At 41.5% G+C, this 19,035-nt stretch overlaps 1 long non-coding RNA gene and 1 pseudogene across 2 annotated transcripts in view; both read left to right on the top strand.

The window, feature by feature from the left end:
* The first annotated feature begins 1,490 nt into the window (after nucleotides 1-1,490).
* Nucleotides 1,491-19,035, top strand: part of LOC147000312 (uncharacterized) — a 112,167-nt gene continuing 94,622 nt past the window's right edge. The window contains exons 1-2 of one of the 2 annotated variants that reach the window (XR_015046110.1): nucleotides 1,491-1,582; nucleotides 9,409-9,487. This is a non-coding gene — a long non-coding RNA (uncharacterized LOC147000312). The remainder of the gene's footprint in view (nucleotides 1,583-9,408; nucleotides 9,488-19,035) is intronic. The other variant, XR_015046111.1, reaches the window with a different exon arrangement.
* LOC110284971 (peroxiredoxin-1 pseudogene) lies at nucleotides 7,325-7,921 on the top strand (annotated as a pseudogene).

The following is a 19,035-nucleotide window of genomic DNA, read 5'->3' as shown; positions in this document are numbered from 1 at the left end:
ATGTGCTCTGCCTTCCCCGTGACGACAACTCCGGCCGATGGGCTGCAGCCAATCAGGGAGCGACACGTCCGAGGCGGAGGACAGTCCTCCATAAAAGGGACGGGTTTTCGCCATTCAGGGGATCTCTCTATCTCTCTCTCTCTGGCTCTCTCTCTCTGGCTCTCTTCTCCACTGGCTCCTGATGGGGTAAGCAATAAAGCTTGTGCTGCAGAAGATTCCGGTTGCCCTGAGCGTGATCATACCACGGGGAACAAAAGCGCGGGCAATAATGGCTGACTAAACAAGTCCTGAATAATGATGACATCAATGGGCATGCTAACATGGAAGGGGGAAAGGCCACTGGTGCCTCAATCCTAGACAAAAAGCTATGAGCAACGGGAGAGTGCTAAAAATGGGAGAAATGGACTTCCTCAGAGAAGAATCTTCCCAATTGGTTATCCAATACTAAGTGGTCAGCCCTGAGAATGTGTGTGTGTGCGCATGCGTGCATGCATGTGTGTGTGTGTGTGTGTGTGTGTGTGTACACATGCACATGTGTCTGTAACTGAGCAGGTTCTATTTATGTATTTAAGAATGATCTATCAATATGTAACAACAACTAAATAAAGAGGACACAGGTCACAGAGAGCAAGGGATGGTGCATGGAAAGAGTCAGAGGCAGGAAAGAGAAGGGGGAATTATGTAACTGTACTATAATTTCAAAAATTAAAAACATTATTATAAAAAGTAAAATCTTGAAAATACAGTAAGAACAATACAACCTTTAGAAGTGAGACTGTGGTTTCTTTAAGTAGTAGCCATCATTAACAGATTGCTTGACCTACCATGGGGCTACCTGCAATCTATTTTGACAAGAAGGAAAACTCTTTCTCATTGTTTATAAGTTGTTATTAAAATCTTTATATTTTTCAGCCGGGCGTGGTGGCGCACGCCTTTAATCCCAGCACTCGGGAGGCAGAGGCAGGCGGATTTCTGAGTTCGAGGCCAGCCTGGTCTACAAAGTGAGTTCCAGGACAGCCAGGGCTACACAGAGAAACCCTGTCTCGAAAAACCAAAAAAAAAAAAAAAAAAAAAAAAAAATCTTTATATTTTTCAAGTTACAATTCTGCCCTCTATTAGATTCATTTGTCCTATAACATAAAAGTCAGTGGTTTCTTGAACTACTTCTTACTCAGAATTTTTCTATGTTAGCTATAATTAAATATGTGTTTAATTATCTATTCTTATGTTTGAATATATTCTTATTTTAAAAAAGAATGTTTCTTAAGCAATTCATACAAATATTTTGAGGCCATTTTTGTCTTTGAAATTCCTATGTTCCATCAAAAGTCCAAAAGTACTTGGCTGCTTTCCCTTTCCCCTTTCCCTTTAGCAAACAGAAGTGAAAGCTGCATGAACATCACAGTTGGCCATTGTGAGCTTCCCTGTGTCTCTATTGTTAGGGTCCTATGGCTGTTCCATGGCTAGTCATCACCATAGCAGCGAGTACATCCAATGAGGGAGTTGGAGAGCAGCATGCCATGGTACAACCTAGCCTCATGGCTAGCAGACAGGGGGATCTGTCCCACCTCAGTCATGTAAGGTGAGATGGTTGCTGGCCACCCTTCTCCTCTCAGGGCATCAGTATCTATGTCTATCTAAAAGGGAGTTGAGTCACAGGTCTCAGCTCTGGAGACCCTTGGTAGAAGATCTGAGAGACATAGGTGGCCATATTCCTTAGAGCTGGTCTTCAGTGTCTGATATGTACTAAGCACTCAATAAATACTTATGGATTAAATGGGCACCCTTAGCTGTTTTAGCTATGATTCCCTGAGTGATAGGTGTTATTGCTCCTAAGCCTTCTCTTATCATATTTGGATATGACAAATAAGAAGAACAGCAAATGGACAGAGTTGTATTGGGAATGCCCGGGTGGGGGGGGAATCTGGACACTTTTTCAACTATTTTATTCCTAGACCTTGTATACACTTGGCTTGAACCTATTTATAGCATAAGATAACAAGAAGGTAAATCACTGTAAGATCACTTAGTTCAAGCTCTTCAGTATACGGGAAAAGCAGTGATAAAATATACATACTCAGTGTCTTTTCTTGCTGAATAAATTAAGACCACTTTATTTAGATTCCAGAAAAGGGTCGCAGCCAGTGCTATCTAGTCATACTAGTTAAGTGGTTGTCATTGGCTGCAAACACACACACACACACACACACACACACACACACACACTTTTTTGGGTATACTTCTATCAAGTATCTGTCCTATCAAGTATCTGTCCTATCCAGGAAGGAAAGACTAGCTGAAGCAATCTCGAGGAGTTCATTAAATCCACTTACTTGAGTTTTTTGGTTTTTGTTTTTCCTAAACCAGTATCTTCAGACCATTCCTGTGGTCATTGGTAGTTAATGAGCACATGGGCTCTTCTCCCTGCCAAAGAAGTGATACCCAGGATATGTGACACTTGGAAACCAATAGATAGTAACCAATGGTGGTTGAAATCTTGTCATACCTTAAGGCCAAGATGAAGGCTGTGATGTGAATGAGCTCTCTTGTATAGTGAGGATTGCAAGTAGGGTGCTGCAGTGTTTCTAAATAGAAAGGCATAACGAGACCGTTGGGAGTGGTGAAATAGTACGTTAGCTCAAAGAAGAGTCACAGTCATGTGTCTGTTCTGTGGAGCCCTTCTCCACTCCATATTCTTATTATGCAAACCTGAGCAGTAAGATATATAGAATATCACAAACCATACAGATAATTAGAGTGATATTAGAGTATTAGAGTATATTAGAGTAATATTATCCTAATGGGTCGACTTTCACGAAAGTCTTTACCAATTTTACGCATGCATGTGTATGTGCATGTGTGTGTGCAACTGTGAGTGAATGTGTGTGTGTGTGTGTGTAGCTTCTGCTTTAGGCTAGACTTGCTGGCCCAGTGACCTCTAGAGATTCATCTATTTCTATCTCTCAAGTGCTGTGATTATAAGCACACCCAGCAACATTATATGGGTTCTGGGCATCACACAGGTCTTCGCACTTGAGAAGAGTGAGCTATCTCCCTCCCTAATTTTACTTTTAATTTGCATGGTGGTTGTCACAGTAGATTGTGTTTTCTAAAGCTTCTCTGCCCAGGAGTCCAAGAAGGATGGATGGCTTTTTTGTGTAGTTATCTAGTTCTCCACAGCTCCCAAGTGTGTGAGGACAGAGGTGACCACCCCTGCTCTAGGGTGCCAGGTCCTTCTAGCTGTAAGTGTCCAGCATGCCTGATGGACAGTGTCCTTTTGCTGAAAGCAACTCAAAGAGTTGTTAAATCAAAGAGATTCCTCTCTGGGAAGACAGGGACACTGCAGAAGAATTTCAATCCAGTTTCTTTGGTTCTGATGAAACCCAAATCCCTGTATTGGGCATTGAATGGTTGCTTAAGTGGGTATGTATTCAAAGATGTGGAATTTTTCATTATGTACAATTCTGTAACTAGTTATCTGGGTGGGGCCATTTGCTTATTTTAGATGAAAGGCATGCATGACTAGTGGCACAAACTACTGGCATGCCTGGACTACATAAAAATCCTTCTGAGATCCTAGGCCATCTTTCTTCTATGTGCTGGCTTTATGTTGAGGCTCTAGGTGGCCTTAAAGAGTATGTATGAAAGATAGCAAAACCCTTGGCAGCTATGATCCTGAACAACTGCATAGAGAGGGGATCTCAGCCCTCAGCCCTCAGCCCAACTGTTCTGTCAGCTACAGTGCAAAGGTGTTGGCATTTGGGTATGAAGTAGGTAGCATCTTCCTAATACATTGGTTTCTCAACAAGCAGTATTTTCTGTTCTTGATTCCAGTTTATGTCTTACTCTTTTCTGAAGCCCTCCTGGCCTCACTGCCCTCAGGGTTTCCTGTCTCTGCCTTCCTTTAGCTCACACTGTTTGCACCCAGTCAGCTCCCTCTTTGTCACCCTTGTGCTCGTGGCCAGTACTGAGGAGGGCAGAGTGTTCATTACGCATCTCCCAAAACGCCTACCTCGAAGTCTAGCAAGCAGTCGGCACTCCATCAATATGTAGCGATTGATTTGCGAGGCTAGAATGATCCATATCAAGCTCCAAGCATCAGCTGGAGCTTTCTGATTAAACGAACAAGTCTCGCAATCTTTCTCAAACACCTCCATTCAACCTTTGCTGAGGGGGAGCCCCAGGTCTGAGCCTCCTGGCTGGTGGTAGTAAGTCATACTTGCTGGCCAGCTGTCGTCTGATTTACTGGGGTTCAAGGTACTCTGGGCCACTCTCAAATGACTCAAGTAACATGATGACCAAAGATTATTCTTTGTTCTTTCTGCACCTGTGCTTTAAAATTTTTCACAAAAAATGAAAAGACCATCAGGAAGGAAAGAGTGAAATAGATGTGTCTCCAATAACTGCGCCAGTATCTTTAAAGACTCATAACAAGAGGTTGTGGAAGCTCAGACCCAGCAGTAGGCTCTCTAGTCATAGTTGCATGCTCAGACCTATTGGTTTCCATAGTGGGGAGAGGGCAGTGCAATGATCAAAGTGATCTCACAGATGGAAAATTTAGTTTAGTTTTTAAAAAAAAATTTTCATGATTTTTGAGGCAGTAATTTGTTTAATGAAAAATAGAGATAGCATGGATAAGCAACTGGAATTTATGTCATGTGCATTTCCACGAAAGAACAATAACTCACTGTGAATACTTTCACGTTTATATTGCCAGGCTTTTCTTGATGAGCGTTTCTGTGACACACGCATCCCTCACATCCTATGTTAGCATCTAGTTTCTACTTGACATTTTTCTATGTTAACATTATCACTTTCACAGGCTTATTATTATTATTTTTTATAGAAGTATATCATTGCTCAGAAAAGATATTTTGTTATTAGATATTGTTATTAGATATTGTTCTGTTTTACTTTGCTGCTATAAATTTCCTGTATATAAACATTTACACACTCGTATGACTTGTTCCTGAAAGTCTTTTCATACATAGAGTGTGATTACTTGGTCATAGGCAATGTAGATTTTTTTTAAAAGTAAAGTCATAGCTTTGGTCAGAAAAGTCACAGAGTTTACCCTTCAGTTTAACTTTCCAGACACTTTTAAGTTTATTCAAGTTGGATTTTATAAAATCAAGTGACTACAAACAAGACAAAGATCGAATGGAAGAAAGAATATATATAAATAGTTAATAAATTTATAAAGCTGAATGGCTTAGTCCAACCTGTTCTGGTTGAACCACTACTGCTTTTTAAAAAAATGACTTTTAGATCAAAAGCCAGAAGGGAACAGGAACTCCAAAGGGAGACCAACAGAGTGAACTAACACGGACCCTTGGGAGCTCTCAGAGACTGATCCACCAACCAAAGAGCACACACAGGCTGGACCAAGGCCCCTGGCACATATGTGGCAGTTGTGCAGCTCAATCTTCATTGGGTCTCCAACAACTGGGGTTGTTCTTAAAGCTGTTGCCTGTCTGAGGAATCCACTCCCCAACAGGGCTGTCTTGCCTGGCCTCAGTCAGAGAGCGTGCGCCTACACTGCAGAGACTTGAAGTTCCAGGGTGGAAGGATACCCAGTGGGGAGTCCACCCTCTCAGAAGAGAAGGAGAGGGGGGGGGAGGGGAAAGAGAGGGGAGGGATTCTTTGAAGAGAGGACCGGAGTGTGTGTGTAGGGGTCAGTGATTGGGATGTTTAAAAAAAATGACTTTCAGAAATCACTTTGTAGACCAGGCTGGTCTTGAACTCAGAGATCTGCCTGCCTGTCTTCCAAGTAGTAGGTTAAAGATGTGCTTGACTCATTTGCTTGCTCTTGGACCCTCTTCCTCTTACTGGGTTGCCTCACCAAGCCTTGATACTATGGTTTGTGACTTTTTTTGACTTTAACTTGTTATTCTGTGTTTGGTTGCTATCCCCGAGAGGCATGCTCTTTTCTGAAGGGAAATGGAGGCAGAGAGTGGATCCAGGGGAGAGGGGACGTGTACGTGGTTAGGATGTATTGTATGAGAGAAGAACACACACACAAACAAACAAACAAATAAATTTGCTTGGATTTACATCCAATGTCCACACAATGAAAGGTGGGCAAGCATCCTCATTTGTATACTTACCTAGTAGCAGAGGAGCACCCTCTTCTGAAGTGGCAACAGCAGTGTGTTCCAGAGAGCAGAGTATGTAGGGATATGTAGTGGAGTGTGTATGCGCACACACTCATCTACATTTGTCGTGTAGCTTGAAATCCCCTTGAGCCATGTTTTGGTTGTTTGAATAGAAAAAAGAAATCTGTTTTTGACATGCTCAGGGGAGAGAAAAGCCAGGGTAAAAACTAAGCCATCTATCTTACCAAAAGGCACCTTGGAGCAGTAAGGAGTTGCTTTAGGAAAGCTGTTTTCTTTTTTCTTTCTTTCTCTCCCTCCTACCCCCCCCCCCACATGTGCTAATGTATTAAGATTCTTTTACTTAATGTGTCAAAAAAAATCTCTTTTCATAGTAAAAAATAGAAACTGTTAATGTCTTCCCCCTCTGCTCCCTACCCTGCTCCATTTTCTTGTCTGCTTGATGACTCCCACGCTGCTCTCAGATGATGAGGAGGTCAGAGAGCATCAGTGGCAGGCTTGGATGCTGCTGCAGGAGCTTTCCTGTGGACCAGACCTTTGTGCAAACAAAGGTCGCAGGTACCAAATTGCTTGACCTAATGTGGAAGAATTAGGATTGGCTTGGTCATGAATCCAGGAGCAGGGTTCCTTCTGGGAGGGGAGCAACAGCTGTCTGGTGGAAAGGTGGCTACTGGTTAACCCTTTCCTGCCTAGGCCAGGCCACAAAGGTGGGGGGGGGAGAGGGAGAGTCAGTTATGAAGTAAGGAGGGTCAGGGATTGTATTAGGATCCTGGCTAGTGGGCTGGCATTGTCTAAGTCATTTACCCTCTCTGGATAACCTGGTCATAGGCAAATCCAGGGCTGCTGACCTGAAGATAGGGAGAGGGAGAGCAAGAGGGATGAGAAAGAGAGGGAGGGGGGAGGGGGAGGAGGGAGAGAGAGGAAGGTAAGAATATGAAAGGTTCTGGGAGAGGACTAGGGGAGGAGAAAATATGATTAGTATATATTATATGAAAAAGTTGAACCCATAGAATTTAAAAAAAGAAACAAAATGGCTAAGAAATACCTTAGAAAGTGTTCAGAATTCTTAGTAATTAGAGAAGGGCAAATTAAAACTTCTTTAGGATTTTATCTTATGCCATTCAGAATGGCTAAGATCAGGAATACAACTGGTAGTCATCTTCCTGCCTTCTTGTCTCAGAGACCTGCAGCTCGACCCTGCTGATAGCAAGATGTTTTCAGGAAATGCAAAATTTGGGCATCCTGCCCCCAACTTCAAAGCCACAGCTGTTGTGCCAGATGGACAATTCTGAGAGATCGGCCTAAGTGAATGCAGAGGAAAATAGGTTGTTTTTCTTTTCCCTTCTTGATTTTATTCTTGTGTGCTCCACAGAGATCATTGTTTTCAGTGATAGGGAAGAAGACATTAAGAGACTCAACTGTCAAGTGATTGGACTTTCTGTGGATTCTGACTTCTGACATCTGGCATTGATTAATACACCCAAGAAACAAGGAGAAGTGGAACCTATGAACATTCCCTTGGTATCAGATCCCAAGTGTACCATTGCTCAGGATTATGGAGTGTTAAAGGCTGGTGGAGGAATCTCTTTCAGGGGCCTCTTTATTATTGATGATAAAAGCATCCTTGCCAGGTCACTATAAATGATCTTCCTGTTGGCTGCTCTGTGGATAAGATTCTGAGACCAGTCCAGGCCTTCCAGTTCACTGACGAACGTCGTGAAGTGTGCCCAGCTGCCTGGAAACCTAGCAGTGATAACATCAAGCCTAATGTCCCAACGAGCGAAGAATATTTCTTTAAACAGAAGTGAGCACTGAATCATATTTTCTTCCAGGCAGCATTGAGCAGCCAGAAGAAAATCTCTTGTACTCATGCTTAAACACAAGATGTAATGTGATTCAAGATAGGCCTTTCCTACAGAGCTGGGGGTGGTTAGCCTTCCATCCACTATTGGGAATGGGCTAAGCTGTGCCGTGGGCAGACTATCTGATATACCAGTCACAGAAATTGCCCTGGTTTTGTTTGTTTGCTTGCCTTACTAAATGTGAACTCTGAGAAGGGTCAAAGGATACAACTGGCAGCAAATTCCCAGGAAGGGTGTGTGGGAAAGGGAACACTCATTTACCATTGGTGGGATTGCGAAGTGGCACAGCCTCCGTGGCCATTAATCCGAGGAAAAGCTAAATGTGAGTCTACCATACAAACCAGCTACTCCACACCTTAGCAAATAGGCAAAGGACTCAACAGCCTACTCCACAGGTACTTCTCAGCCATCTTCACAATAGCTAGACAACAGAAACAACCTAAATGGCCTTCAATTAATGAATGTTTTTTTTTTTTTTTTTTTTGAAAATGTAGCACATGTACACAATGAATTCTTTTTAACTATAAAGAAAAATGAAATAATTAAATTTGCAGTTAGGTGGATGAAACTAGAAAATATTATACTGTGTGACCTAACCCAGACCCAGAAATACAAGTGCCACATGTTCTATCTTATTTGTGGACCCTAGGTCTGAATATTTGGACTCGAACATAAAGCCTGCAGTAACCACTGAAGCAAGGAAAGTGGATTAGAACCTTGGGAAGTGCTGTAGGATGGGGGCTGTAGCAAAGGGGTAGGACAGGGAGAAAGGGGGAAAATGGGGAACTTTAACGGTGATATAAAGGTACAGGGAGCCAGGAGAGATAAGTAAGACTAAGGATGTTTAGAAAAGCCTCAGGGAAACATAAATTTACAATCATATAAATTTAAACACACACACACACACACACACACACACACACACAGAGAGAGAGAGAGAGAGAGAGAGAGAGAGAGAGAGAGAGAGAGAGAGAGAGAGAGAATTAGTAGAGTTACATCGAATGGGATGATAATCCTTTGTCTAAGACCTGTAGAGTATCTAACAAAAACCCAGTGTTAGTGTGTTAGTGCTAGTGGTGTTAGTGTTAGTGTTAGTGTTAGTTCAAATTGTTCGTCCAGGGGGACCAAGAGACTCCTAAAAGAATATAAGGCACTGCCACTGCCTGTAGTTGCTTCCTGAAACTTGAAGATAAGATCCTATTCTTTCATATATACGGCTTAGAACAATGGTTCGTGACCTTCCTAATGCTGTGACTCTAATGCAGTTCTTCATGTTGTGGTGCCCTCCAATCTAAAATTATTTTTGTTTCTACCTCATAACTGTAATTTTGCGACTGTTATGAATTGGAATGCAAATATTTGTGCTTTTCAATGGTCTTAGGTGACCCCCTGTGAAAGGGTCATTTGAACCCCAAAGGAGTTTCTTCCCACAGGTTGAGAACCACTGCGTAGATGAATTTAGTTGGAAATGACCTGAAAGCCTTCTCCATGAAGACAAGCTTTTATCCAAAGGTACTATATATACAAGCTGCCAAAGGATAAAAGTAATGAAAACTTCTACGTGGCTGTAATGCTGAACCCTCAAATACCTGACTGAACCACAAAAATAACCAGCCTCATAAGATGTTAAGTGCTACCATTGTGGCACTTCTATCTTGAGAGTCAGTAACCGCTGCCTAAATGGATGTAAAGTCCACTCAATGGGAGGGAATTCATGCCTGGTACTGTAAATCCAGCTAACTACATATTATCAGTGGGAGAGAATTAATGCCTGGCACTGTAGACTTGCCAACTACATGTTTTCAATGGGCGGGAATTCATGCCTACTACTGTAAATCCAGTCAACTACATGTGGCTGGAGAGAGGTCATAGACCCTAAATGAGAATCTGCTATTGCCATTGTCCTAAGCCAATCTAAGTTCCAAGTGGATTCTATCTACTAATCCTTATATGGATAGAGAAATGTAGCTCTCACTTCTCATCAAAGAACCTTCATTTTCAGCAGATGGAAACCGTGACTGAGATTCACAATTGGTCAAAATTCAGAGACTAAGTGAATATGGGTTGTCCATCCCTAACTGGCACATCTGTAATGCAACCCCTCCACCCATGGCTCCAGGGAAAAGAGAGGGCAGAAAGATTCTAAGAGCCAGGGTGCATGGTGTTAGTTTCTTGTAGGAATGATAAGCAAGTTGCATCTATGAAATCTCAGCAATACAGTTGCCTAACCAAGACAGAATATCATAGTGACAATACCAGTTGATATGAGAAAAGTTGCATGAGGCTCCACCCATAGATGAAGAGCTACAGGTAATCAGTGGCTGCTGAGAGAGAGAGAGAGAGAGAGAGAGAGAGAGAGAGAGAGAGAGAGAGAGAGAGAGAGAGAAACTCTTCTCCAAGGATGAGCCCCTGATAGATTAGCCAATCCCAATTGATCAGCAATACTCTGTAATAATAGTTTGAGAGTCTTGGAGCAGCCCTGACCAATAACTCAAAAGAGGGCTTCCTGTCTGGTGTTGTGGTTTTTGTTAGGTGGTCTTTGGCTCTTGAAGGGAGCATTGTCAACCCAGATAGGAGATTCTCATTTAAACCGTATATGTTTATTTATATACCCACCTATGTGAGTTATAGGTATTTCTATGAAGAAAGTTAAAGTATTGTTTCTCATGACATTTTCCAAACATTCTTACCATTATTTAACCCTTCTCCCTCCTTCTTTAAAATCTCTCCTCATCTCTCCATGATTAGATCTTCCAAGTTTTTTCATTTTCCCTGTAGGATCACTTGTACCCTACCACTCCCCTCCCTATTGCACCTCCCCGCCATCCCCACATCAGCAATGGTCCATTTTTTTCTTAATGTTTCCTGTTTTGTTTTTTGTGGTTACTCCAGTATATCTGGAGAGTTAGAGCCAGGAACCTCAGATGAGAGAGAAAAGCCAATGTTTGATTGTTCCATCCATTTACCTACAAATGTCGTGATCTCACTTTTCTTTACAGCTGAACAGTATTCTATTGAGTATATATACGACGTTTTCATTATACACTAATCAGTTGAAGGGCATTTAGGTTGTTTCCGTTTCTTAGCTATTGTGACTAGAACAGCAATGAATATGGAGGAACAGTTATCTGTAGAGTATGATGTGAAGTACCAAGTAGGTCTGTAACTGGATCATATAGTAGATTTATGTTTAGCCTTTTGAGAACTCGCCACAGAGGATGGACCAGTTTGCAACCCCAGCAACAGTGAATGAGAAATCCTTTCCCCCAGATCCTCTTCAGCATTTCTTGTTGGTTCTTTCGTTGGTCTTTGCCATTCTACCAGGCAAGAGAAAAACCTCAAAGTTGTTTCAATTTGCATTTCTGTGATTTCTAGGGATGGTGAACATTTTCCAAGATATTTCTTAGCCACTGTTTTTTGTTTGTTCGCTTGATTTTTTTGTTTTTGTTTTTCTTCTGTTGTTGTTGCTGTTGTTGTTTGAGAACTCTGCTCAGGGAGGATCTGAGTTTCATCCCTGGATATTAAGTAAAAAAAAAAATCTGGGTTTGGTGGCCCACACTTGTAATTCCAGAGCTGAAGAAATAGAAACGGGCAGATTCTTGGGGTTCCTGGCCAGACAGTCTAGCATTATCATCTTAATTCGATGTCAATGAAAATACCCTGCCTGTAAAACAAAACAGATGACACCTGAGACCTTGAGACACAACACTTGAGTCTACCCTCTGGCCTCCATGCACATGTTCATTGAAGTTACATGCATCAAACACACACACAAACACAGAGAGAGAGAGAGACAGAGACAGAGACAGAGAAAGAGAGAGACAGAGAGAGAGAGAGAGAGAGAGAGAGAGAGAGAGAGAGAGAGAGAGAGAGAGACTATATTGATGTCTAACAGAACTTTGAGTTGTTCCCATGTTGGAACATGACATCATACAGTTCCACGAGCTCAGCTGTGAGATTCATTCACACCATTGTGTTGTGTTCTTTGTAAGATGAATGTTCACACCTTTTATTCTCACCATGAAGGCATCAACGTATCATGGTGGTGGGGTTAAGCAACTGAAAGCATCTAGTTTTCTAGGGTGAAAAAGAAAGAAGTTTTTGTGCCTTTATTTTAAAAAGTAACAATACAGGCCTGAATCTCTTGGGTGATGATGAGAAAGCACATTGACCCTGTGATGAGCTGTGGATTTGGCATCAGAGTCTGACCTACACTCTATTCTTATCAAGGGAAACAGCAATCTGAGCAAGTGGGGGATGATTAGGAAAAAGCTCTTTTGCCACTTCCTATAATTTGCTTTACCTCTTTAAGCCTTAGTATTTGAATTCTAAAATGATGACATCTAGACTTTGTTTCTCTTGTCAAGAAACCATAAAACAAAGTTGATGATAGACTTGTGAAAGATTTAATGTGTAAATGTTATTTTTGTTAGAAATTGTATTAGTCAAGATTCTCTAGAAGAACAGAATTCATAGAATGAATCTATGTATCATCTATCATCTATGTATCATCTAACTACATTTGTCATCTGTCTATCTGTCTGTCTGTCTATCTATCTATCTATCTATCTATCATCTATCTGTCTGTCTGTCTGTCTATCTATCTATCATCTATCTGTCTATCTATCTATCTATCTATCTATCTATCTATTATCTTGCTAAAGAGGATTTAGTAGAGTGACTTACAGGCCATGTCTAACTAGTTCAACAATGGCTACCAATGGATGGTCTAAGTGCTTTAGTCTATCAGGCTGAATGTCTCAGCTGCTCTTCAGTATACACTGAAGGAGGAAGTTGCAATGGAAGATATGGACTTACTAGTGAAAGCAAAAGCAAGCATAGAGAGGGCAGAAGAGGGAGAGGAGAGACAGGGAGGGACAGGGTAATGGAAATGGAGAGGGAGGGAGAGAGAGAGAGAGAGAGAGAGAGAGAGAGAACTTTTCCCACATCAAAAGATCTGGATTAAAAGTGTGTCTAAGAAAAAAAATATCCCTCATAGTGTGCCCAGCCCCATTTGGGTTTAAGTTTGTCATAGATACAGTCAAGTTGACAACCAAGAACAGGCATCAGAGTTGCATAAAAACCATAATTTCAGTTGGAAGCAAATGGTTTTGAAGACCTCAGAGAATCACATCTCCACACTACAGAGGGTCAGGTATGAGTGATATCATCCTGAGTCTGTGCACTTGCCAATCAGAAACATCCCGCCATCAAGAAAAGCAAAGGAAGGTTTTTGGTATGGAGAAACTCAAATGGGGGACAATTAGCAGCATATATACCATGAAGAACACTGTATGAAATGCTGATTCCTTTTATTGAAAGCCACCAATATTTTCATCTTTATTAAGAACTTCATAGGGATTAGGATATCTGAATAACAAACAATCTAGATAAGACTGAGCACATTAGGATGCTATTTTCTTTAGTTAATGTCCAAATATCAGAAGGCATGGGCTATTGTTTACTTTCTGTAACCTCCCTTATTGCTGAAGACACTCAAGTTACTTAGGCCATCAGACAGGGAGAAATTGGACTGGTGTCCAGCTAGAAGCTTCATCCCTACTGACTAGCATTTACAGTGATGGAAGGTACTTTGCAGACTACCAGAGGAAAAATTAATTATCTATTTCACCTAGCTATAAACACTGTGACCTACAATAGAGACCTGCCCACAAGATATATTGGTGTAATAGTGGCACATAGTTATGGGAGCAACAAATCACACTTAAAATTGAATTTAAGACTTGCTTTATAAGATGGAACCCACTCATGGCACTATTAAGTGGCCAAGAACCTGAGACTAGATAGATCACAGGCCTGGGGGAAAACCTGCTACTACAATTCTGCTTAAGGAACAAAACAATAAAATGACTCCTAGTGATGTTGCCATAACCACAGATCATTGCATCATTTAACCATAATCACACACATGTGCCCACGTGCATACCACACACACACACACACACACACACACACACACACACACAAGGATCCTATCCTACTAGATGGGAATTAACACAGAGAACAATTGAACCATGTCCAGAGAGTAAGAAACTTTGGAGTACCCAGCCATAAATGGGATGCCCTTAACAAACGCCTCCCATAAATTTCATGGATCTATTTGTGCAGAAGAGGAGACAGAATGATTGTAAGAGCCAGAGGTTGTGGTTGATGCCCAAGGAACCATGTCTTCTAGACACAGCATGACTGATGCACATATAAACTCAAAGGGACTGAGACAGCACACCAGACCACAGGTTCAAAACAGACAAAATCCCAGCTTTGAGAAAGGAAGTGATTGCAAAGTCTTACCCCTAATCAGGAAGATATTTATAATTGATATCTGCTGGGACACAAAATGGATCCTCTCTCTCTCTCTCTCTCTCTCTCTCTCTCTCTCTCTGTGTGTGTGTGTTTGTGTACTTTTTGTCTCATTTATTTTCTTTTGTTTGTCTCTGACTTTTTGGGGATTTTGTTACTTTCTTTTAACTCTCTTTTTTCAGGTGAGATAAAGAATATGAAGCCAAGTTGGTAGGATGGTGGAGAGGATTGGGGCGAAGGGAAATATGATCAAAATATATTGTATATATTATGAATTATAAAAATTTATAAATTTATATTTAAAAAAATTAAAAACAATCTCGAATAGAACAAATGCGAGAAAGAATTTTCTAAGTATTGCACCTCATCTCTCACTCATTTTAAACCTGGAGGCCTGGAAATATTCACTCAAAATGTGAGTGCTGGGTTGACAATACTGTCTTTCCCAGTGGAAATTCATACCCATTTGGCACAATTATTCACCTACATGTTAACAGCTCTCCCCTGCAGGCAAGAGTGATTGTGGGCTTTCTCTGTTGCTATATTGACTTTCTAAAGAGCCCTCCTCAACCCAGGCTGGAAGGGAACTGCGTCTAGGGACCCAGCCTCCTCATGCCTCAGTAAACACAACTGTGAGGTATATTCTCCACAGCACCCTACATCCTTAAAGGTACTGAGCTCCAAGTTTCCAAGTTTCCACAGTGGCAACCCCATTATTGAAATAACTCACAGGTCCTGTTGTTGTGTTTATAAAAAGATAAGGAGAGAGGGAATATGTTTGGTGGAGATGAAGTCAAGTGTGGGGGAAGGGCGTGCCTCTGCGGACCCACACTGAGGCATCCATTCCCCCTCAGGAACCAGCCACAAGACAGTATAGAACAGAGTTTATTCAGGGCATGGAGAGGGGAGTTGAGAGGATAGTAGAGAAAGAGAAAGGGGGGGGGGAGAGAGAGAGAGAGAGAGAGAGAGAGAGAGAGAGAGAGAGAGAGAGAGAGAGAGAGAAGGGGAGGGAAGGAGAGAGGAGGGGAGGGGAGGGGATAGGAGGGGAGGGGAGAGGAGAAGAGAGAGGAGAAGAGAAGAGAAGAGAAGAGAAGAGAAGAGAAGAGAAGAGAAGAGAAGAGAAGAGAAGAGAAGAGAAGAGAAGAGAAGAGAAGAGAAGAGAAAAGTGGAGGCTGACCATGAGAACGTGGAGAGAGATGGGGGAGGGCAATGGGGAGAGAGGGAGAAGGGTAGAAAGGACAGAGCAAGAGCAAGAAGGCAAGAGAGCAGGAGCAAGCAGAGGGGGGCGATCAGCCCCTTTTACAGTGAGTCAGGCATGCCTGGCTGTTACCAGGCAACTGTGGGGCGGAGCTTAGACAAAAAGATAACACCTGTCACCTTCATCTCTCACTTTCCTACTCTTTTCCCTAAGGACACTTCTTAAGTAAACCATGTATACCAAGTCCTTGGCCCACACTAAGTGCAGTGCTTTTTGTTGTTTGTTGTGGGATGGGGTAACTTAAAACATTTTGCTATTTTAACTGTTAGGTATGGACTCTTATTCCTAAGAAATAAAAAAGGAAAAAAAAACGAAAGAAAATATTGAAAAGTTGTTTAGTGTTAGACATTGGGAAAGCTATAAACCTTGTAGAGGCATATATCAAAGAACTGTCTAGGGAAGTTGCAGAAACAGATAACACTGCTCTCAGATGCACCCGGGAAGGATCGTTGTATTAACAATTTAGTTCAGAGAATTCCAGAAATGATTCCTCTGATGAGAAAAATCAGACTGCCCCTTACAATGAAAAGAGTCAGCCAGTAGAATTGTCAAAATCACCGCAGTTAATTCCAACACAAATCCCAGACTGGGATCTACTGCTCTGTTTACGCCCAGGGTGTTAGAGTGATGGTATAATGATCATTGTTTATTGTTTGTTCTGTGAGCCAGGCACTGTGCTATATCCTTTGAATATCGCACATTGTCTAATGCTGACAGCAGCGTATGAGGCAAGCTTATTTTGTTATCTACATTTTGCACATGGCAAGCCTGTGCTGAGAGAATTTAAGGAGCTTGCCAAGACCCCACAGTTACTTGCTTTGCAACTGAAATCCAGGCTCTGAAATTTTATCCTTCTGCCTTTCCGAGGAACCATGTGTTCAGCTGATTTTTTAGTGAAATTTGCCAAATGTGCTTCTCCATGAATGATGGATTTTGATCTTATTAATTTGTAGAAATTGTACTTCTTTTCTCTCCTTTCTTGGGATTATCTTATTAATTTTCTTATTTGAGAGTTCAGTTCATTTAGTTTTAGTGTGTATGTGTGTGTGTGTGCATGTGTGTATGCTTGTGTGTGTGTGTGAGCGCACTCGCTCATAGACTTTTGTGCAGTTTTCCATTGACTTCTGAGGATCACCTTTGTTCCATCCCATGACTGCTTTGGTTGAGTAATACACGGTTTGTAATTTGTTTTTCTTCACAAGCCGAATCAAGAGCTGATTGAAAAATCTATTGGAAAGTTTTCAGGTGTGGATTTATTGTCTTTTCATTGCAGATTTCCAACTGTGTCACATGGCTGTTAATAAATCTATCCTATATCATAACTATTTTGGCCTTCAAGAATATAGAAGGTTCTAGAATTTCCATTCGGATTGGAAGAAATGGTTACACCCCTATTGTCTACAGAGCTTTAATTGGAAAAAATCAACCTTTCATGTGATGACTAATCATGGTTTTCAACCTGACTACGATTGGAATCAACCCAAATATCTGGGCATGCTTGTGAGGAATTGTTTTTGATCGGATCATTTGAGGCAGGAAGGCCCACCCTAAACCTGGATCATAAGTCTTGATGGAAGCCTGTATATAGGCTTCCATAAAAAAGAAAACTTTTGATTTTTGCCTACTGACCTCATTATCACTACTAAGTTCATCTACTCTGCTGCTGAGGCACTCCTTAGAATTAGAACTTACTTCTTTCAGATGCCAATGTGGACAGAAGACCAGACACTCTGTAGGAATCCTTTTGGATGCTAACACCAGATTGGGACTGCTAAGACATGCAGTCTCATGGACTGAATTAGCAACCTTTCCATCAGGAGACAGCTGTTATTGAATCACAGCCTTTAAGCCACTCTAATACAGTCACTTTTAATATGTAAATAAATATATGTTCATTCTATCAGTTCTGTTTCTTAAGGTTAGGACACCCCATTAATCAGTTATATTAAAGGATGGAAAATGAACCAGGTATTTTGGCCCACACTTACAGTTGTGATAATCAGGAGGTTAAGGCAAGAGTTTGAGTATAGCCTGGGCCACCACATAGTATGGTATTGTCTCCAGGAAAAATCAATGTAAAACAAATCAAACAAAACAAAATCACAACCAAAGCTGAAGCTTAGGTCAAAGGGCATTGTCATACTTAAATCCCCTTTTCTACCACCAAGCTCACCACTTGTACAGACTATCAAGATCAATCTTAAAATCCCTTCTCCGGCATTTATAATATCTAGTTTGGTGATATTGTCAAAATAAGTCATTTATATTACAGAAATAGTTATATCCATCAGAAAATAATTACCACTATGTTTTAATAGAAAATGAAATCAAGAAGAATTAGATCTAAAATAGCAGTGGCCAGATGTCACTAATTAATTACCACAATAAAAGAAAGAAAGGAAGAAGAGTGAGAGAGAGAGAGAGAGAGAGAGAGAGAGAGAGAGAGAGAGAGAGAGAGAGAGAGAGAGAGAGAGGAAGGAAGGAAGGAAGGAAGGAAGGAAGGAAGGAAGGAAGGAAGGAAGGAAGGAAGGAAGGAAGGAAGAACACTTGATGAGGAGCCTGGAATGGATGTGGAAAGCTGGAATAGAGCTTCCAAGGAGGAGAGAATCAATGCCAGTCTGTGGGTCATCAGGGCAAGGAAAACTGTTGTGGTAGAAACCTAACAAGTAGAATCTGACTGCAGCAAAGAGTTCATACTCTAATTTGGGAGAAAATGTAGCTGATGGGGCTAGGATGTTTAAGGTTTCAAAGAATAGAGCAGAAACTTTAGTTACACATGGGAAGTGAGAGTCTCTTGTTGAAACTCAGTGAGTATGCTTAGGAAGTCCATTCTTCTTGATGGGCAGAAGGGCTAGAAATGAGAGGATGGACTGGTGATGGGGGAAGTCTGGGGGATATTTTGGAGAATGGATCAGTGGCATCTGGAGATGGGTTGGATCTTGGGGTTGAGAAGAGGAAGGGCTCAGAGATCCCCAGATCCCAGGAGAATGAGAGGTGATAATGATATTCAAGAAACAGAAGATTGGATCTGAAGGGAGGACCATAGTGTGGCTCTACATATGTTTCAGAGGATGTATAAGAGGAGAGGTGTGAAGAGCTTAGGCTGAATAAGACAGAGGTAGTAGAAGGATTTCAGAGAAATCTACAGAAATCAGAAGGAGAGAATTTCAAAGAAGCATGGGAGTGGGTATGGGGGTTGTTGGGTGACATGAGAGTGGGAGGGAATTGTCAAATGTGTCAAATGATGTAGAAAAATGTGGGCAGCTCGGTTAGATAAAGCACTTGAGATATGACCTTAAGGAATTCTGTTTCAATTAGTGTGATGGTGACAGACAGTCACAATGACTGAGCAGAGCATGAAGCTCTAGGACAGAAAGGGCAACAAAGCAGAGGAGGCAATAGCCCAAAGGACATGAGCGATGTCACTTTACCCAGTCACCCTTCCCTTTAATTCATCCGAAATCTTTAAACAAAGATCTAA

The sequence above is a fragment of the Mus caroli genome, unplaced genomic scaffold, assembly GCF_978045245.1.
Source record: "Mus caroli unplaced genomic scaffold, Mus_caroli_1 scaffold_19, whole genome shotgun sequence".
NCBI classification, from domain to species: domain Eukaryota; kingdom Metazoa; phylum Chordata; class Mammalia; order Rodentia; family Muridae; genus Mus; species Mus caroli.
The sequence above is the reverse complement of the archived record's forward strand: the minus strand, read 5'-3'. Positions and strand labels throughout refer to the sequence as shown.